The sequence below is a fragment of the Lissotriton helveticus genome, chromosome 1_1, assembly GCF_964261635.1.
Source record: "Lissotriton helveticus chromosome 1_1, aLisHel1.1, whole genome shotgun sequence".
NCBI classification, from domain to species: domain Eukaryota; kingdom Metazoa; phylum Chordata; class Amphibia; order Caudata; family Salamandridae; genus Lissotriton; species Lissotriton helveticus.
The window spans coordinates 177,176,517-177,199,571 of NC_136057.1; positions in this window are offsets into that span (position 1 = coordinate 177,176,517).

The window sequence follows — 23,055 nt, forward strand, 5'->3', positions numbered from 1 at the left end:
TCTGCAATACAGGATATGGACTTCCAGATATCTCTGATGCTGACCCGAGCTCCCAGCAAAGCTGAGACCCGTAGCGGACACGAGAGACGTGGGACCGGAACTCCTGGCCATTCTGCATTTTGCAAGCTGCACCTACTTCCAGAGGTATCCCAAAGTTGTGCATTGGAGTGCTTGAAACCCCAGCCCGAGCACCATTTGCACCAAAGCTCAGAGGCCCACATTCCAGGAGTGTTCCGTGGGCCAGCTTGGTGCATTTCCGCTTGATGCATCTTTGCGGTTCTTGGCCCATTGGCTAGTGAGCCCCCAAGAAGACCAATCTTTGATTTAACTTGCTTTCCTGGTTGCTCCAGGCTTTCTCCAGCTTCCCTGCAAAATAGAAGCGCCTCAGACCTTGCTGGTTTGCACCGAAGCAAATCTTGACATCCTGCATGGATTGCGTTTGCCAAGGCTTGTTGGGTCCAATCCGGATACCGAAACTGCAGTCAACTAGATCCTCTGTGGGACAGTTTGAATCCAGCTCCTGGTTGTTGTCAGCACCTCCTGGACCACATGGCTGAAGAGACAAGCTTCACCTTCTCACCTGAAATCACCCGACATTGGCTGGCAGGGTCCCATCGCCATCCTGGTCACTGGCAAGACTCTGTCCCTTCTGCTTTCAGGTTCTTCAGATCTTCGATCCACCCGGACACTTTTCCTCTGGTCGCCTGCAGCACTTCTTTGCAGCTCTCCATTGAAAACGACGACGAAACCAGACACCAATAGGCACCTATGCACCCGGCTTCCGTGTAACTTGTTTGTTTCCCATAGAAAGTCAATGGTAACCCTCGGCTGTGTTTAGACACTGCACGCCGCTCCCATGGGCCTCCTAAATCCTAACCTTTGGTTGTTCCTAGAAGCCCCAGTGATTCCCAAGGCCCTAGGCCTTCTTTGTATGCCAGACGTGGTTCTTATACCACTATTTTAGTATATGGTTTGTGAGGCCCCTAGGGCATAACGTATACTGTGCAACTTATCGTATGCTAATTAAGTTCCTTGTAATGTACTTTTACCTCTGACCTCATAAAGAGTGCAGAGGGATTGTGTTTAGAATAAATATATATATATATTTGATATATACCTTGTGTGTTGTGCTTTCATTTGGTACTCAAGGGATTATAATTGGTAAAACAACTTGTTTAACTCACCTCTGGTGTCTTAGCTTGAAGGCTGCTCTCCATAGCTACCACTAGGATAGCTTTCTATAAGGTTGACTTCACAACCATCATCAATAAGGGTCAATTGGACTGGTGCAAGGTGTCTCACTAGAATAGTGGCCATCATATACCAGGCCAACTTCGCACAGGAACGATTTGTTAATTACAAACAGATGGTTTCAAAGCTCGCTCCCGCAAGTGAATCGACAAACGTGCATACCTTGCCATTGAAAGCAATGCATTTCATGCACGTTTTTGGGCGAAAAATGGAATCGATTCCTAAAGGTCTCCTCCTATAGTAACGCATGTGTGCTGAGTAGGCGAGACCTAAAAATGGGCAGAGCACATGGGGACTCAAAACAAGCATTTGCAAGGAAATAGAACTCGCATTTACGCGAGACCTATTGCATTTGAAACAGGAGAACGGCCGGGCAAAAAGGCACAAACGGGAGTGCGGTGGGGGGCCATCCGAGGAGTCACAGACTGCAGGGGTGGGTGGGGGGAGGTACAGGAACAAAATAGTGTTGAAACTAAGTAAAGAGGCCAGTAGCCATGTAAGGATACAAATGACGACATGGCATTCAGGAGGAGGGACTAACAAGGCTAAAACCAAGGGAAAGGCAGCATTTAGGACCTAAGCCAATAAAAAATATGGGTGGAGAGTGGGCAGAGCTTCCACAGAGCTTCCACGCCATACTCAATACTGCATGCCTCGCAAAGTGAGCGGCGCATGTGTTGCAAGGCTAGGCTCGACCTAAAATGGGGACATTCAGTTTGCTAATCAAATTGCAGGTGCCAGTAACGTGGAATTGGGTTATTTTGTTGATTAGAAAATTAAAGAAATAATATAGTTATGATATAGTTGTGCTGGTTATTTTCCGAAAACTCCCTCCCCTGATTTGTGAATTCATTTGTCAAATTAGGTATTATCAGATAGGCTACCCTGCAATGATACGTTTGTGGAGAGTAATGAACAAAGCGACATGCATTACTTTAGGAAACACACAATGGGTTGTTTAATTGGTGCAGTTAGACGACTCCATGGTGTCCATCACATAAAAATGCAAATGGATGATGGTCTGAATCGGCCCTGTCAAAGTCGGCACTTCTTGGCACTTGTATCCTGCAGTAGGAGCAGAGCATTCTTTCCATATCTGCCACAGAATATACCTAATTTACATGATTGCAACATCTAACCAGCAGTCTGCATGCTGAACTCCACAGCATGTACATTCACCCTCTGAGCTGTCTTACGAGGATTGAAACGTGCCCTTTTGTTTTACGCGGAGATCTGTGCAGCAGGTGTTCAACCCACTGTGCTATATGCATCTGTGACAACCCTGTCTGCATCCCAGGGACTCTGGGGGGCATACTATCTACCTACTGCGATAAATATCGCAGAGCACGCTCTTCGCGATTTTGTTTAACACCGCGTATTGCAGGTTTTTATCGCCAAGATAACGCATTATTATCAATGCAGATCTCCACAGCGATAATAAATCCTGCGATAGCAGCGAATTCCGCACACATCGCTGGAAATCCAGCATAAGAACGGCAACGATAAACTAATCCGTGGTGATAGGAAGATGTGGACTCAGCCGTACAATCCACCTCCCATTATATGTATGGCTAAGTCAGAAATTTTGCAGACATGAAATACCTGCAATAATGGGGCATAGCGCGATAAAAAACCAGAAGCTAACTCACAGAAACTAGCGCTAACACAGGTTAGTGCGAGCTTGTAAATAAGGCAATAAAAAATTACTGCGTTAGCGGCACGAAAGTGCAGCTAACGCGGTGATATTGCCCTTGATGATATGCCCCAGAGTTTTTGCCTGCCACCCTTCTCATTCTGACTCATGGGTTTAGAGACGTGGGGGGGAGGGACTAGAGAAAGTGGCGTCCTTACTTCATGTAAGGAGGGGAAAAAGAGATGGAGTGGTTGGATTGAATAAAATATTTTTAGAAAATAATTTAAACCATGGCACACCAATAGAACAGTAAACAAGATGCATAGGTTTTAACAAATGCCAAGCATGCCAGGGCCATACACGTCCCAGCTATGAAATCAGAAGTGTCATTGCCTAATTCAGACTGCTATAAAATCGGGCTACCTTTTGCTTCCCTTAAGCCTCCCTCCCTTAGTCCCAACTCGCCCCCCACCCCATGAATTCTCACCTTCAGTTTAGCAACTGAATAGGTGATTTCATGAGGGGACAGTGGGAAAATGTGTGTTCAAAGGACGGTCACTGCACTGTAACAGGACCTGACCTGTGGACACAAAAGGGCAGCCGATTAGGATCAGCAATGGGAAGCTGGGAGTGGAGAAGGGGTGGAGAATGCCGATCACGAGGGGCTAGGAGGTCTTGAGCCTAGTGCCTAAACTTGGTCTCCGCAGGTAAGTTTGTTAGGATGCGAGACACTTGTTGTGGATGGCTTTTAGGGCCTCTTTGCTAATGGCATTTGCTTAATAAACCAGATACAAATAAAGGGCTCAGGCAATGAGGGTATCTGGCCCGAGGTAGCCCCCCCCCCCCTGGGCATTATGAGTCTGGCTGCTGACTGCTGATTAGTCACGATCATTTAAATCAACATCGTCAGTCAGCTTAGATAGATGCAGTTTAACTGATGCCAAGGTAGAATGTTTGAGCCAATTCTGACATAATTTGCCTACTGAATAAGTAGTGACAGAATGGTCATTCTCAAAACGGGGATCGGCCCTGACTTGTGTGAGACGGTGGCAGAGTCTCTACGCCGCTCAGCCACTCAAAGCTTCCGCAATTGTGCCCCGTGCATGTGATATTTGTGGTGGGTGTTAAAACGCGAAGAGCCTGTTTTTAATAATTGTTTTAAAATCACATCTGTTGAATAACTAACGATGTTGTTTTTTTAATTGAGCACTGTCACTCAGCGACACGCTTTACACTCATACCACGCACATATAGACACTGGGGTGAATATTACCCCATAGCCCTTCCTTGAATACAAAGAGGAGGGAAACGATATTTACTGACCTTAGGAAGCCTGTGCTCGTTTTTCCTCCTGACCCGCCCCGTTCCGACGCGGTAACCAGTACCGTTGCGCGGAGGGCGGGCCAGGGAGAGCCAGTCACTTCCTGCCGGGACACTCCACGAGCGGTTAGCGCTCTAGTGCACCGATCTGGAGAGCCTACTTAGCCATCGCCCTCTGTGAGCGCGCAGCGATCGCGCGCAGCGTCGCCGAAGCAACGCCGAAGACCAGCCAAAGAGCTGCCCGTCTGCGCCCGTCCGCGACAGGACGAGGCAGACAGAGGTACCGGTGCTATTAGGCGATCCCACGATGATTCCTTACATTGAAGATAGTAACCTTGTCATTTATACACCCCAAACCCTCCGACTCCTTCAGCCAAGGGTGAAATGTGATACACGGCTGCAATACAAACAGCTCGAAGGAAGTTTTTCATGCCTTCAATGTCGTTTCCAGTCAGACTTGACTGGAAATAATACTTGTGCTAAAACTACTGTCACTACAACTCCCCCAGAACTTAAATGTCTCCTGTTAAATGTGCGTTCCATGCCTAAGCACCAATTACAGATCTGGGACCTTATTCATGCAGAACAACCTGACCTTTGTTTTTTTACAGAGACCTGGATGAAACCCCATACAACTTCCGCTGTTGTGTTGGGGGTTCCCTCAGGATATAGAATTATGCATGTTGACAGGCCCAAAAAAACTGGTGGTGGCTTGGCGATCATATGTAAGGACACGTTTAAGTTAACCATTTTAGACCAAATATGTAGTCCAATGATGGAAATCATGATTTTCAAAATCACATTGGGTAGTACTCCCTGGAAAGGAGCCCTCCTGTATCGTCCACCCATTCCCAACCCCGACTTTGCCCTGCTCCTTCTGGAAACACTTGCCCCCCATATGAGAGCCAAGGAGGATTTTATCCTCCTTGGAGACTTTAATATACATATGGACACTCCTGAATTGCCGGAATCCGTTCATTTAACAACTGACCTATCTCACCTGGGGCTTAAAATAATTAACAACGGTGCCACACACACAGGTGGTCACACCCTGGATCTTATATTCTCCAATTGTACCAAAATACGCTGTTTACCTGCCAAAAAGATCCTTTGGTCAGATCACTTTTTGGTTGAGTTTTATCTGGCTGGAACAATCAAACAACCTCAGAAAGCTCTGCCCCCGCCTATTCTTCGTCGAGAATGGCATAAAATTTCAGCTACCAATTTGCACAATTACTGGGTGCAACCGATTGTTACAGATATAGACAATGCTGAGTCGGTATTAGAGAAATTTAATCAGTCCCTGAAATCTGCTATTGACATCATTGCCCCCCTTAAACTACACAAGCAATTCCCCCAGTCCAAACAGGAGAAATGGTATACAGCTGATCTTAGGAAAGAAAAGCAAAAATGCAGACGCTTAGAAAAAAAGTGGAGAACATCCAAAAATGAAGAAGCAAGGAAAGCATTTCACGAGGCTCAGTCAGTATATTATAAAAATATAAAATTAGCCAGGAAAGTCCACTTCTCTACTCAACTGGAGGAGGCAGGGAACTGTCCGCGTGAATTGTTCAAAATTTTACGCAATTTTATTAAACCCACAGCCACTGAAAGCACCGATGATGCTTCTCAACTTCTCTGTGACGAAATTTCTGAGTTCTTCGAGGATAAAATAAATTTGATCTATGACAAAATTTTAACCTCTAAAGTTGGGGCCATTTCATCTATTCCGAAGCTAAATCCGGCACACAGGCTTCAAACTCCCTGTGTGTCATTCCTCCCGTCACAGATCAAAATTTGGCAACCCTAATCGGCCATATGAAAACAGGCTCTCCCAGTGACCCTCTTCCTGCTAAAATGATGCCCCCTTTGATCTCCATCTTAGGCCCCTCGATCCAGGCAGTTATTAACACCTCCCTGGCCAAAGGCCAAGTCCCCATGGAATGGAAGACTGCGGTTGTAAACCCTATCCGGAAGAAGGCTACCCTACCCTGGACGGATCTATCTAACCTCCGACCTATCTCTCTCTTACCTTACATCGGCAAATTAACAGAGAAGCACGTGAACACCCACCTCTCCAAATATATCGAGACAGCGGATGGCCTAGATCCCTCACAATCTGGTTTTAGGCCTAACCATAGCACCGAATCTGCCCTATTGGCTGTCACCAATAACATCAGGATGACGCTCGATAGTGGAGGGTCCATGATTCTGGTGCTATTGGACCTATCCGCTGCCTTCGATACGGTGTCTCACGATTTGCTTCTCTGCCGTTTGAGAGAGATAGGATTGGGAGGTATGGCTCTGTCCTGGATGGAGAGTTTCCTTTCCGGCCGCTCTCAAGAAGTCAGATTGGGCCCCCATAAATCCATCGCCAGGGAGCTCACCAGGGGTGTGCCACAGGGCTCTTGCCTAAGCCCCACACTGTTTAATGTGTACGTGGCCCCCCTGGCTGACTTAGTGAGATCTTTTGGGTTTATACCGGTGTCCTATGCTGATGACACCCAACTTCTGTTCCCTTTTAAGACCTTCTCTCCTGCTTTACAAAGAACTTTTGCAGAAGGTATGAGGGCAGTTTCCAACTGGATGGCCAATAACTGCCTACAGTGCAACGTGGCCAAAACAGAAGTTGTACTCTATGGGGAAGCAGAAACATTGTGGTCTAATGAGTGGTGGCCTCTTGAACTAGGACCTGCCCCTATTCCTAAACAGACCATCAGAAATCTGGGAGTGCTATTTGACCAGTCATTGACCTTCAAAGATCACGTCAATCAGGTTGCGGGTACCTGTTTCGGGGTTATTTCTCTGCTGAGAAGGGTCTTTCCTTTCCTCCCAGATCACCACAGAAAGACCTTGGTCCAGGCTTTGGTCGTTAGTAGACTGGACTACTGTAATGGCCTTCTTTTGTCAGCTAATGAAGGCCATTTTAACAAACTACAGGTGGTCCAGAACACGGCCGCGAGGTTAATTTTGAAGGCTCCTCCCAGGACTCCCTCCAGGCCACTTCTGTTGGAACTCCACTGGCTGCCAGTGCGACTGCGGACCAAATTCAAAATCTTATGCACAATCCACAAGTGCCTGATTGGGAAAGGCCCGAAATTCCTCTCCACAGCCTTCCTTCCTTATGTTCCGGGTCGCTCACTACGATCGAGCAATCTCCAACTCCTTAAGGTTCCAAAAATTAAAAAAGCTCGTCAAGGAGGCAAGTCTTTGGCATACACAGGCCCTGTTCTTTGGAACACCCTCCCCCTCGCATTAAAGCTTAGCACTGACCACCTGTCTTTTCGAAAAGCCCTGAAAACTTACCTTTTTTCCAGCATTTAACCCATTTCACTCCCCCCACCCTCTAGCACTGTTTGGGTTGAGCTGTCGGTTTCTTTGTATGGCTAAGCGCAGAGATACCCCTTCGGGGGTCTATTCAGGCGCTATATAAGCATATAAAATAAATAAATAAATAAATAAATAAATAAAGCCATCAGCTAAACCTAGAAAACGATGTTGGCAGAAATCAGCACTTCTGTGCCACATCAACCAACCCTTGGGATCCAAACTGGATATGTTAAAGGACGAATTTTGCAATAGAGTTTGCAACTCGCTAATCGAAAATTTTGTAGTATTACTCCAACCTGAATATTCTTCCTAATCAGGAAAGGAAGGAGTATTTAATTTTTTAGAAGTAGCCAATCCAAAGCATCTTGTCTGTGAAATGGTAGAATTAAAAAACAACATATGATTCGGGATGAGACATGCACGGTGCAAAGCCTCAGCGCCTTGTACCTGCCAATTTTTAGAACCCCAAACTGATTTAAGGTCAACTGTTTCCTTCCACAACTCGTAGCCTCCAACAGCTAGCTGGTCTAGAAAGGACTTTGAGTACAATAACTTAGTATCGGTAAGTCTAACCTTGGACATGGACTGTTCTGTCAATTTAAAATAAAATGAAGCGGGATTGGACTGATTAAAGTCAGTAAAATAAGTGTACTTTTTCAAAAAGGTACTTGAACTGCCTTGCAAAGGAGCTGGGCAATGCTTCCACTGTGTATAATTGACAGCACTCCTTCTGGAATTAGTTTTATGTAGGTAGTGGTTGCCAAAGTGTTGGAAACAAAATAAATCACCATAATTAGCAGATTCTAAATACAAATCTTCAGCATCAAAGGCAGCATACTATTTCAAATCAGAAAACAATGCTTCTACGGCCTGAACATCCCAATCATCAGAACGTATGTTTTGTTTAACTACATCCCCCATGTTAACTCTAAACACATTAGGGACATTTATAACCTCAGTGGGGACATGGATTTGAAATTTAACAGCATCCCATACTATCCCATCCAGGACAGGCCAAGCAGTGATGTTAACAAAAGCCAAGTCTCTCTTCAATCTGTTTGCAGTATGTGACGAGGAATGGGGTGCCAATGTTCCATTTAGATGTCAAATGCATGTTCTCTCTTCGACATAGTGTCCATTGACAAATCAGAAAAAATAAAACACAAAATTAATTGACATAAAAAGGTAAATCGAAAAAAGCACCAGCCAAATATATGTCCAAGGGGGAATCAAAAAATGTTTTTTAAATAAACTTGTATAGACTGCAATCCGTGATGGCTTTCCTGATGTGCGTGAAACAGTGTCAAATGAAACTCTGATTCTGTGGCCAAACAAGTTTGTAAATCAGGCATCGATAAGTCAGTTGGGTAAGTGTAATCAGTTACATCAAGTTGAGTTCCAGGCAATGTACTCAATAAAGGACTAGAAATTGTAGGGATCTCGATGGCCACCTCCGGTTCAGGACTAGAAGTAGTGGCCAAAACAGAATTTCTCACAATTGAAGGACAGGAGACTGCCGGTGTCATACTAAGAAGAATCAGCCACTCTGCGTATCTTGACATTGTCAATGGAGATATACCTGTTTTCTTTACGACCTGGAAGTGGTGGTAAAATGACTGTTCTTGTGCCCTTCACACCAAGCACAGGATATGGAGCACGGTAAGATGGACCAAATTCTTTTTTGTTTTTGATCTTCTCCTGAACCAAATCTCCAACTTGGGGTAGCCAGCCAACTACCGGGATCTGCAACACATCATCCGAAGTGGAGGGCAAATGTTCCTTTGCAAGACTGTCTCTTGTCTTTTTTAGAGTCTGTAAAATATTGCAATGTTCATCTACGTCAATGGAGGCAGCATCAGCCACCGAGTCTAGACCGTCAAGGTCCGGTACATACATCTTGATACCAAAGAGGATTTCGTATGGGGTCCACCCACCCAGAGACCTTCTAGGGAGATTATTAAGAGCACGCTGCACGCCATTGAGATGGGCCAGCCAGTTCCTGCCAGTGCCTATAACTCGAGCTGTCAATGATTGCTTTAAGACACGGTTCATTCGTTCCACTACACTGTTGCCCTCAGGCCTGTATGGAGACGAAAACTTGACTTGGACCCCCAACGAAGCCATGGCATCCTTATACGCCTTAGAGGCGAAAGCAGGATCCTGATCCGAATGGAAGGTACCACAGGCAAAAATCCCTACAAAGACACGCAAATCCCTTATGACAGTCCGTGAATCAGCGCTGCGGTGCGACCACACCCATACAAAGCCTGTGCATGAATCAACTGCGACTAAGACGTACTTATATGCAGTATCAGAAGAAAAAGGACCGCAGTGATCTAAATAAACACAGCCTAGTGGTTTATTAGAAATGAACAACTGTGTTTGGGGTGGACGCGCAGCAGTTGAAGCATTAATCTGCTGGCAAATGTCACATTGAAGGACATAATCGCGCGTCTGTTTGTACAGTCCCCGCCACCAAAAATGCTGTTGTAATTGAGACACAGTGGCAGAAACGCCCGCATGCGCAGACGCAACACCTTCATGGGCCGCTGTGATCAATGTATTTCTGCGATACGAGTTGTGAATCAACATCTCCCCAACGTCAGGTATTTTCACATAAGGAACCTTATCGGGACTTAAGTGATTTGTGTACTTCGAAGGGAACCCTTTAGGATATTTACCTCCCTTCTTCTCAGTGGCAGCAACAGCCGCCAAGATACCATCATCAATCTTACTTTTGGACTGTGTAACTGCTGCAACTAAATATGTTGATACTGCTGATTTCGCTGCCTCATCAGCAAGCGAGTTGCAAAGAGCGTGGACTCCAACGCACTGATGACCAAGAGTATGAATTACAAAAACGAGTGGCAACTGCTCTTTAAGCTCAGCCGCTCGGACCCAGATCATTTTATGTTTTATTGTGCGACCCATGGAATCGCGAAAATCATTCTGGATCCAAAAGAATACGTTTTCATTGTAAGACTGGACACAGTAGTAAGAATCACTTATAATAAGAGTCGTCACACTAGGATCAGCGTACTCCAATGCAAGCATCAGAGCACGAAGCTCTGCCAATTGTGCGGTGCAGTCCCCTAGAGTTTGCGTGTGCATGACTCTGGACTTGAACTCATCATTCACCATGGGACCTACCACAATGGCGCATGCGGAATCGTAGGCGTGTTTAGAACCATGCGCAACCTGCGCCGAACCATCAGTATATGTGATGCAATGGAAATCCTGCAAAGGCCGCATAGCCAAATGTGCAGGATGAACAAATTCATATTGCAAAAACTCTTGCGACCATAAGGAGGCATCATAAATAAATGTGACATCCGGGGATGTCAATGATGCAGCCCATTGTATCCACCGAGGGTGCAGAGCTTTAGAATTAGGTACACTGGCTTTCGTAACTGCCTCCAAAGCAGGACTCGGGGTGCCATCTGTACAGCCGTTAAAACGTTCTCCACAGTGGAAAATCGCATTTCAGCCGAAGTGAACAAGTGTGACTTGTAGGCAATAGATACTGTGTCTGCTTCGTTAAAAGTAAGGTACGTGAAACCCACCGCCCCAGGGAAAATTCTTATCACCAGGTTGGTGTGGTTATCACGAGTCAGTAAGTATCTAGAAGCAAGCAGATCAGCCTGCAAAGATTGCAGTATAGCTGAGTGTTCTGGCAGCCAGCACGATTTGGTGAAATCAGGTTGTATCATGGGCATATTCCGGAATGTATGTCCTCCCGAAATTAAAAAATCTCAGCAAAGACTGTAATTTTTTCAGAGTTGTCTTAGCGCGCAATTGTGCGCACTTCTCCAAGAACTGAGGAGCTAATCCGCTAACTTCATTGTTGAGCTCATAGCCCAGGAACAGCAATGTGCGACTTTGCAAAGTTGAATTTGTAACCGAAATCAGCAAAGCTACAAATTATGCGGTCAACTCGACACAGATGCTCCCAAAGTTCGTCGTCTGTGAGATAAATGTCATCCACATACGAGAATGCATCAGGGTCGATTCTCTCCAAGAGAGAGACTATGCGGGCAGCAAATACGCCAGGACTATGCTTATAGCCCATCGGTAAACGTCGAAATTGTTTTTGTACGCCGCCGCATGTAAAGCTGGCCCATTGGGAACACAGACCATCCAAATGGTGGGCATAAAAACCGTTGGAAATGTCAAGCGTGGTTTTAAACCGCTTACGCACAAGACTATCCCCTAAGGCAGAGCCATGAGTATTCTGTACTGCACAGGTACGGCAATGCGAGTTTAGGTTTAAATCTTTTTATTATCACTGGAAAACAGTGCAATATAGTACAATAAGCAGTGTAGGTACACCAGGTGCGAATAGCAAGTCTCATCGGAGGACTGTATTCAAAGCAATAATCGCAATAATCGCAATGTCCGACTTGTCAGGGATGAAAATGTACTGAACCAAGATAGTATTAGAACTGGAAAAAACCAGAAAAAACATCCCCCTGCCCGTAGCCCAACCCCCCCCAAACCGAATCCCCCTCCATCCCCCCTCCCCCCACCCGGACCAGAGCTCTCAACAGTCTCCCTATGGCTCATTTGTTCAACTCTTGAGTACCTCATGCCTCGAGTGCTTTAGGGTCCGTAGCTATGGGTGCTGTCAGGCGCAGCAATCTGAGATATTTAGGACAAGTTATTTCCGTGAATTCAGTTAGAAGTAGGGCTCTAAAGGGCAGCCAAAGTTCCTCAAATTGATCCCCCTTCCCCGCTGCGATGAGTGACAGCTTCTCCATACCTAGCTCATGCCACATCCGGTGAAGCCAGCCCGTAGTGGTAGGGATAGTGGTGGTACGCCAGTGTGCAAGGATGTTCTGCAGAGCCGACCCAAGAGCTATGGCCATTTGACGGCCCCTACGAGAGCGCAGTGAGTAAGTTAGTGCATTAGGGAGGCCCAGCAGAATATAAGCGGGAAAGCGGGGTATTTCTGTCTGGAAGTGTGCATCAACTTCATCTAAGATGTGTGTCCAATACGACTGGAGGAGCGGGCAACCCCACAAAATGTGTGCCAAAGTGCTGGTGTGCCCACAACCCCTCCAGCAGAGTTTATCTTTGGAAGGATCCATTTCGGATAGTCTCTCAGGGGTGTAGTACCAGTATAGAGATATTTTTGTAAGTGTCTCGGTAAGTCCCATGTGGTATGCTGAGTGCCTAGCCCTATACGCAATATTTCCCCATTCCTTATGACTCAGGGATCTACCAAGTTCTCTTTCCCATCGTACTCTGCCCGGGTTGTAGATGTGTGTGGTTGGTGTCTGGAGCAATTTGTAAAGGTCTGAGACGAGCTTGGAGTTGGAAGTGCGTGAAAAAAGCCATTTCTCATATGGAGTGAATTCCCTATCAGTTGATTCTCGTATTTGCGGCTGCAACGCCCAGTGACGCACCTGCAAATATCTCATGCGCTCTGCTTAGGGGAGGTTATATGTTTGTTTAAAGAGCTGGAAGGGAAGCATCCCATCCGGGCTGAATACGTGATACAGGAAGCGGCAACCTGCCGTCCTCCAGTGAGCAAAGACTCCTTTAGCCATTCCGGGAGTAAAGTCAGGGTTGTCCACCAGGGGTGTGAGTGGAGAGGGGAATGTAGTCAAACCGTGAAGGGTATTGGTCGCATCCCAGACCTCCAGGGGTACCCGGGTGATAGAGGACGCATAGAGGTTGGCAGGTCTATAACCTCGAGGTAGAAATGGTATCTCTTGCAGCGGGCGCCCCGCCACCGCCTGGTCCTGGAATAGCCAGTGCTTGTCGGACTCCCACTTGCTCCATTCCACCAAGTAGCGTAATTGCGCCGCCTGGTAGTATTTATGCAGGTCCGGAACGCCTAAACCTCCCTCCTCAGGAGCCAAAGTGGCGAGTGTTCTCTTCAATCTAGGCTTCCGACCTTGCCACATAAATTTGGCTAGGTCCGATTGGGTCTGTCTTATCCAGCCTGCTGGAGGCGGCAGTGGGAGGGCACGAAAGAGATATAAGATTTGCGGCAGTACAGTCATCTTAATCGCCGCAATGCGGCCCAGCCAAGACAGAGGAAGATGTCTCCACCGATCTAACTCTCCTCGGATGTGAGTGCGCAGGACAGTATAGTTGGCCGTGACCATTCTGGTCAGGGTCGGGGCAAGCTGGATTCCCAAGTACGGGACCGTATCTGTAGCCCATTGAACGGGTAGAAGGGACCTGCAGATAAGTTCGCGTTGAGGTTGTAAGAGACAGGTCCAATGCTATAGATTTGTCCGCATTCATCTTGAATCCGGACACTGCAGCAAACGCCTCGAGCTCATCAAGGCATGCCAGCAGCGCCGTCCGCGGGTGATCCAAGGTTAGTAGGACATCGTCCGCGTAGAGGCTGATGGTATGAAGATCGCCGCCGAATTTGATGCCAATGGCCTCCTGACGCTGCCGGATTCGATAAGCGAGGGGTTCCATGTAGAGGGCGAAGAGGAGTGGTGACAATGGGCACCCCTGTTGCGTCCCTCTCTCTATGGGGAACGCGGTAGCCATTGACTCTCACAACTGCGGAGGGCGCGCTGTAGCAGTTGAAAATTTAGGGTCCGAAATTTCTCCCCTATCCCGAATTTGGCTAGCACCATTTCTAGGTAAGGCCAGTGCACACGGTCGAACGCTTTCTCAGCGTCGACCGCCAAGATCATATATTCCCCAGGTATCCGGGAAACCTTTTCAATCAGGTGGGTGACTCTCTTAGTGTTGTCAACTGTCTGGCAGTCAGGGCCGAAGCCTGACTGATCGGGGTCCACCAAGCCTGGCAGATGGGCGGCCAGACGCGTGGCCAGGATGCTGGTGTATAGTTTGAGGTCGACATTAAGGAGGGATATTGGGCAATACGCCCTGCATTTGGTTCCGTTCTTCCCTGGCTTTGGAATAACCGAGACAGAGGCACGCAGGAGATCCGGTGGAATAGCTCCCGGGTCCGCGAAAGAATTAAATAGGCGAGTGACCAATGGCGCAAGGGTAGTGCAGAAGGTCTTGTAAAAGGAGGAGGAATAGCCGTCCGGCCCAGGTGCCTTCCCCACCTTAAGACGAGCGATTGCAGTGACCACTTCTTCGATGCGGATGTCTCTCTCTAGCCAATCCGCCTGTTCCGGCGCCAGAGAGGGAAGCGTAACCGAGTCCAAGTACCTGGTTGCGGCAGCAACATTCGGAGGCGTGCCCTCATAAAGATCAGCATAAAAGTCTCGGAACGTCTCTGCTATTTGTGCATCCTCTAACACAGTAGACCCATCAGTACGCGCGATTTCTTTCACCCTCTGGCGTTGTTGGGCTAGTCTGAGCCGGCTGGCCAATAACCGCCCACACCGATCACCACCGGTGTAATAGGTGTGTTTCAGCCTCAGTGCCGCATATTCTGCCCGGTCAGTGTCTAGAGCTGCGAGGTGACCCCCCGCCACCTTGAACTGTTTCCAGACTCATGGGGCCCAAGTCCGTGGGTGCATGCGTTCTAGTTCCTGCACTTTTAGGGTGAGTTCCTCCCGTTTTTCTGCCCGCATTCGGTTGTCGGCCGAGGAGATTACGATAAATACAGCTTTCAATGCGGCCCACTGGATTGCTAACGTGGGGCCCGATTCACAGAATGAACTTAAGACTCAATCCTAAACTAACTACTATTTTGGTATTCACAGAATGCACTTACTACTTTTGGCATTCACAGAATGAACTTACTACTTTTGGTATTCACAGAAGTTAGGATTTTGTCTTAAGTCTGTCTTAAGTCTGTCTTAAGGTTGTCTTAAGACAAACTTAAGACAAAATCCTAACTTCTGTGAATACCAAAAGTAGTAAGTTCATTCTGTGAATGCCAAAAGTAGTAAGTGAATTCTGTGAATACCAAAATAGTAGTAAGTTTAGGATTGAGTCTTAAGTTCATTCTGTGAATCGGGCCTGTGGTGTCCGAGTTCGCATTGTGCTGTAGGAAGTCCCGTATGGATTCCTGTACCTGTTTTACCACATCTTGTCTATGCAAGAGCGTGTCTCAGAGGCGCCACACCGTAGGAGGCGGTAGAGACGGCGGGGTGGTAACAGTCATGGAGACCGGGGCATGGTTCGACAAGGATATGACTCCCATATCAACCGAAGAAGTGAGAGAACACACCGGGCTCGTCACTAGAAAATGATCTATGCGGGCATACGTTTTATGTGCTACAGAATAATGGGAACATTCTCTTTCCCCGGGATGCCGCTGCCTCCACAGGTCGTGCAAATCAAGGTCTCGTAGTCTGTCAGTGCACGCGGCTGCGAGGCTTCTAGCGTGGAAGGTGCGTGGAGAAGACCGATCCAAGGTTACGTCAAACACGACATTCAAGTCCCCGCTTATTATAATGTGTCTATCCGAAGTAGCCGCTATTTCTGTGAGTGCAGTGTGTAGGAATTTCTCCTGGCCCTCATTGGGACTGTACAAAGAGCCTATTGTGAAAGTCACTCCTCCCAGGACCACGCGGTATACCAGGAGTCTGCCCCTTATCTCTGCTAGTTTGTGGAGGACTTCCCCTTTAAAATGTTTTGCTACTAGAAGTGCTACCCCGGCAGTTTTAGTGGACCCACAGGAGAAGTATTGTCCCGGGAACGCTCGTGCGCGAAGCCTGTGACAATCTCGGGCCAGCAAGTGCGTCTCCTGGAGGAGGCAGATATCCGCGTGTGTATTTTCCAATGAGGAGCGGATCGCACTTCTCTTAACTGGATTGTTGGGTCCTCGCACATTGAGTGTCAATACTTTAAAGGTGTTAGGCATCGTGGCATGTGGGGTGGTGGGATAAGGCTATTGGACCCCGCGAGCAACCTTTGGCAATGTGTGAAAGGGGGCCCCGGCAGCCGCAAGACCTAAACAGTGTCGAGGTGTAACCAACGCGTGTATGCAAGACTGGAGCTCTGGACCCCTCACAACAACCAACCCCCAACCCCCAAACCTAAATAATCAACCCCTGTCCTTCCCCCCTCCCTGTCTCCCTCACCCGCAACACAACCTCTCCCTCGTCTCCTGCCACCTCTCCCTCACCAGCCCTCGCCAACCCCTCACCAAAGTCCCACCCGGCCCCCCCCTAACCCCAACAAGGAACTCCCTGAGAAACTCAAACCCAAAACTAGGAATCATTGTCCCAGCCCTGTGCAGTCTCTCTCTGCAGGTCCGTGGTATCGTGTCAAAGTGGGGAAATGTGTAATCGAGGCAACCTCGGTGGACCCCGCACCCCCGGCTCCTTGCTAGGAAAATATTATTTAAACAATACAAGGGAACCCAGGGTGCAATAGACTAGGGACCTTGGGTAGATACTCGCTAACAGAGACAGTGGTCCCTAGACAAGGGAATTTGCGAGCAAAATAAATATAGACTAGATAGTACTATATTCCAAATGTCCAGCCGGACAGTTTAATTTCATATAATATAAAGGTAAAAGTAGTGCATGGTGTAATACAAGTGGGACACCAGCCGATGTCCAACTCACACACTGGGGGAACACGAACACAAGGGTTGTTATAGGCAAAAGGGTCATCTGAGTATCGTAAATCATATACAGACAATCCAAGACAAACACATATGCATACAGAAATTCACTGTGTAACTATGCATTTAGTGCGTTAGGTCGACGACGTTTCGAACCAAACATAATCTAAGGTTCATCCTCAGGACAGTAATAATTGCCTAAAGAAACAGTATAATAACTTCAGCCCACACTGTGGGAATATGTTACCAATACAGATCACCTCACCTGGAAGCGCCGTGACTCGCTCTTCGCTTCCGAGCTGAGTGGTCGCTCCCCTGCTGTTGCTGTTGTGGTATCGTTTGTGCAGCGCTTATGCTCTGATCTGGACTGTAATTAATAACTACAGCCTGCTGTGCGCTCTAATTGCCGCTGCGTGCTTGGACTGCCGCTTTGCCCATTCTGATTGCTAAATTGCCGATTTGCCCATTTGCAGTGTGATATTGCCAGCGTGACTGTAGAATTGTAGAATTTGTTATCATCTCGCCGCTTTTGCTCATTAGCATTGTATTCAATTGCGTGACTCTGTTGCAGTATTTGCGTTACCCCCCAAGCGCTCTTGCCGCCCTGACCCCTCCGCCTCCATTTTGTTGTTGTTGTCGTCCTCCTTAGCCCGCCCCGCCTCCCAGCTGAAGCGCCCTCGCCCCTCCCCCTCCACTCTCCATATATGACAGTAGTTCCCGCGCGCAGCGTTTACGCGCAGCGACCGCGCCCAACCCGCGCCGAAGGTGCGCCAAAGGTAAGCCCGTCTACGCCCGTCCTGGCCTGGACCGCGCCCAGTGCCATACCCCCTGCCCCTCGCGAATTTCCTATGATGCCTCCACCCTCCTAGCCCTCAACCCCGGTCGCGCCCCCAACTGCGTCCAAGCCGCTCCTGGACACACCCATGGACCTTTCTCCTGCTATTCCTGCAAATTCAGCGGCACCGACAACATCTCCGCTACGACCACACCACAGATTCCTGACCCCAACCACCTACAATGCATCCTTCTCAACACCCGATCAGTCCACAGGCACGCCATTGACCTATGGAACCTACTAGACACCCTCTCTCCAGACGTCGCCTTCCTTACGGAAACATGGATGAATGCTTCCTCCGCCCCAGACATCACCATTGCCATCCCTGAAGATTATAAAATCATTCGTAAGGACCGCACCGACCACACAGGAGGAGGAATCGCTATCGTCCATAAGAAATCTATCCGCATCTCAACCAGCTCTGACACCAACCTCGCCAACTCAGAACACCTTCACTTCCAGATCCACATCGACCCCAAAACAACACTCAGAGGCACTCTCCTCTACAGACCACCAGGACCCCGCGCAAAATTCAGTGAAGACATCCGGACTTCATCACCCCACACGCACTCCCCTCCAAAGACTATATTCTTCTGGGAGACCTCAACTTTCACCTTGAAAAGACAAACGACCACAACACCGCCACCCTCGTGGACAACCTCGCCAACCTCGGACTTAAACAACTAGTCACTTCCCCCACCCACATCGCAGGTCACACACTTGACCCCATCTTCACTTCCAGCAATCATGTCTCCTTCAGCCACACTACAGATCTCCTATGGACCGACCACAGCTGCGTTCACTTCACCTACAACAAGCCGAAACCCATCAACCACTCCCAACCCACCCTGCAAAGAAACTGGAACAAAATCACCACAGACCAAATCTCCGCATCGCTCCTTCGAAACTCCCCAGCCCTCTCCTTTAACGCCAACGAAGCCGCCGCCAACCTCACCCTATGGTTATCCAACACCGCCGACACCTTAGCACCACTGAAAAAACGTCAAAGCAAACCTGGCAGCAAAAAAGCCTCATGGTTCAACGATGATCTCAAGAAGTCCAAGAAACTCTGCCGCCTCCTTGAAAAGGCCTGGAAAAAAGACCCAACCACCAGCACCAAGGACGCCTTCAAAAGCGCCACCCGCACTCACCACCAACTGATCCGAAAAGCCAAGAAAACAGCATTCAAGGATCGACTTGACAACAACGCCCACAACAGCAAGGAACTTTTCAACATCGTCAAGGAATTTTCCAATCCCTCGGCCAACTCCAACGACATCACCCCCTCTCAAACCCTCTGCGACTCCCTAGCCTCTTTTTTCCACAACAAGATTGCAGACATCCACAACAGCTTTGACAACCAACCCGGAAACCAACCCACCCTACCATCTGCTGACCATCTTCCCCCCGTGAACACCCTTAACGCCTGGAACCCAATCTCCACTGAGGACACCATCCGCCTGATGAATTCCATCCACTCAGGATCCCCCACAGACCCATGCCCTCACCACATCTTCAACAAAGCAGACTCCGTCATAGCACCGCACCTCCGAGACGTCATCAACTGCTCCTTCAACTCCGTTACCTTCCCAGAAGACTGGAAACACGCTGAACTCACCGCCCTTCTGAAAAAACCAACAGCGGACCCCACCGAACTCAAAAATTACCGCCCCATCTCGCTTCTTCCATTCCCGGCCAAAGTCATCGAGAAAGCCGTCAACAACCAGCTCGCCACCTTCCTCGAAGCCAACAAATCCCTCAACCCCTCACAAGCTGGCTTCCGAGCAAAACACAGCACTGAGACCGCCCTCATCGCAGCAACAGACGACATTCGAACTCTACTGGACAATGGAGACACAGTCGCCCTCATCCTCCTCGACCTCTCTGCAGCATTCGATACAGTCTGCCACAGCACCCTTCTACAGCGCCTCAGAAACATCGGAATTCAAGGAAAAGCACTGGAATGGATCACCTCCTTCCTCGCCGGAAGAACACAGAGAGTCCGCCTCCCACCATTCAAGTCCGAGGCCACTGAAGTCATCTGTGGCGTACCACAAGGATCCTCTCTCAGTCCCACCCTCTTCAACGTATACATGAGCCCCCTCGCGGCCATCGCACGCCAACACAACCTCAACATCATCTCCTACGCGGATGACACCCAACTGATCCTATCACTCACCAAAGACCCTAACACCGCCAAAACTAACCTACACGAAGGAATGAAAGAAGTTTACGAATGGATGAAACAAAGCCGTCTGAAACTGAACTCAGACAAAACAGAAGTCCTCATCTTAGGTACATCCCCCTCTGCTTGGGACGACTCCTGGTGGCCGGAAGCCCTCGGAAAAGCACCCATCCCGACAGACCACGCACGGAACCTTGGCGTCATCCTGGATTCTTCACTCTCAATGAACAGACAAGTCAACGCCGTATCCTCTTCCTGCTTCCACATTCTTCGCATGCTCAGAAAAACATTTCGCTGGATCCCCTCCGAAACAAGGAAAACAGTCACCCACGCTCTGGTCACAAGCCGACTGGACTATGGAAACACCCTCTACGCAGGTACCACCGCTAAACTCCAGAAGAAACTCCAACGAATCCAAAACGCCTCAGCCAGGCTCATACTAGACATCCCACGCAACGAACACATCTCTGGTCACCTTAAAGACCTCCACTGGCTACCCGTCAATAAGAGGATTACTTTCCGACTGCTTACCCACGCACACAAATCACTCTACGACATCGGCCCAGATTGCCTCAACTCTCGACTGTCCTTCTACACCCCCTCCTGCCAACTACGTTCTTCCAGCCAAGCCCTCGCCACTGTACCTCGCATCAACAAGACCACCATGGGAGGCAGATCCTTTTCATACCTGGCTGCTAAAACATGGAACTCACTCCCCGCTTACCTTCGCCTCACCCAGAACCACCTCGCGTTCAGAAAGCAGCTTAAAACGTGGATATTTGACAAATAATCCTCCTCCCCTTCCTAAGCGCCTTGAAACCCTCTGGGTATGTAGTGCGCTATACAAACTTTATGACTTGACTTGACTTGACTTGACAGATATAACATACAAAGGAAATAAACGGGGAGGGTAATGGGAGAGTAGAGAGGGAGGGGAAAAAAGGCATGTCAGTTTATACACCTATATGAGCTATAACAATTATACCCATCAGGTACCATCCCAAGGTGTAGTGTCAAGGATTGACCAAAAGTGATACGGCTAAGGCATACAGTGAAGAAACTGGTTTTGGAGCACCCAAATGATATGTCAAGCATTTCAAAAATTGTTTAAATAATAAAAATATTTCAGAAGTTGCCACATGCTAGTGAAAAGATTGAGGAGGGGATCATACGTGATCGAGGCATAACGGTGTATATAACCACGAGTGAACACAGAGGAACCAAGATCAGTTTATGCGGAAGACAAATGAAAAGTGATCATATTTACATAAACCGGCAGGTGAAAAAGCGGCAATGTGTGGTCGTCAAAAAGCGGACCAGATGAGCAAGGGAAGGAGAGCTTACCCAAAGTATGGACGTATACAATATAGCTCACAGCGATGTGTGTGCTTGGAAGACCAATTATCTATGAAAGGGGGAGAAGAGGCACGGAAATTAGGGAGTGTAATGGATGGGGAAAAATTTGTGCCCCGAAGGTATGAAAACTTACCAGGGGAGGCAATGTCCCGTCTGACAGAGTCTGAAACGGGAAGGTTTGATCAAATCAGTAATGCTCGTCCGATGTATTAGGGTGAGCAGAATGAATAAAAAGGGTCAAGTGCCAGCTCACTTACCAAAAGGGGGCTTAAGGCACAGGTCCTCGATGAGGGTCCTTGTGCGACGCGGCCAGTGCTCCACGATCCGCGGTGAACCGTGGCAACACGGAAGTAATGAATCCAAGGCTAGTCAGGTGGTCTACGGTTAGCCAATAGTGAGCAGCCGCCAGAGATCGCGGCCATCATAGTATGGGCAACTTGTGTACACCAAATAAGCGACAGGAAGCCAGCTAATAGGGACAAACCCAATATGGGGCGGCCATAATGAACGATACTAAAAAAACAGGCAGTGTATGTTAAAATCAGAAGTGATCGAAAAGTGAAGTGGCAAATTGATGAAAATAATAATGTAATGATAGAATAACAATCAACAGTACATAAGATATTTACAAATGACCAAAATACATATCAATTGATATAACATAAATAATATATGCAAATCACTATATAGTGCAAGAAAAACTAATCATGAAATTACAATAGCACAAAAGTGTCCAGACAGCGACCACACAGGGGGGTCAGGATGTTACAGTACAACGGAGTCAGTCTTAAGTTTAAATCAAGGACGTCCAGTCCTCCATCCGGTTGAGTCCATTATAGAGGCTCTGGGTCTTGAGAATCCAATGTAGTTCCTCCTTGTTCAACAGATGTTGCAGGTCCTCGGGGAGGTAGTTTGATTAAAGAGATAATTGTCCATCGGAAATCCAGTTCAGTGTGAGAGAATTCAGTAAAGTGGTCAACCAACAGGGCATTCTGAGTTCTGCAGCGAATGCGACTCCTGTGTTGGCACATTCTGCTTCGCACTTCCAGCGTTGTTTGCCCTATATAGATTTTATGACAGGGGCAGACAATAGCATAGTTAGCATTTGTACTATTACAGTTAGAAAATTGTTTGCGTACATGCTTCACATCATTGAAAATGAATTCTTTGCCCTCGATGGTGGTGTCACACATAGAACAATTGCGGCATTTTGCATGTCCAGTTAACCTGTGGGAGATCCCACAGAGTGTCAAGTGTGTTCATTTGGTCAGGAGCGGGCAATGCTGCGCGAACCAAATGATCTCTCAGATTTTTTGATCTCTTAAATGCGAACATAGGTTTTTCTAATTGGAGATGACTTGCATTCACTATTGGTCAGTGCTTCTTGATACTCTTGGAAATTGAGTTGGAGGCAGGGGAAAAGGTAGTAACACAGATCAGCCGGTCCGTGTTTTTTTATTTTTAGGTTCCAACAACACTTCCCTAGGGCAATACCATGCCCTTTTGAGTGATGATCGTATCAGTCTACGTGGATAACCTCTTGCGCTAAGTTTGGCGCTCAGAATATGAGCCTCCCTGAAATAGTCTTGCTTGAGATAACAGTTACGTCTAAGCCTCAAGAACTATGAATACGGAAGTGAGTCACGAAGAGCCCTGGGGTGATGACTCATGTAACTCAACAG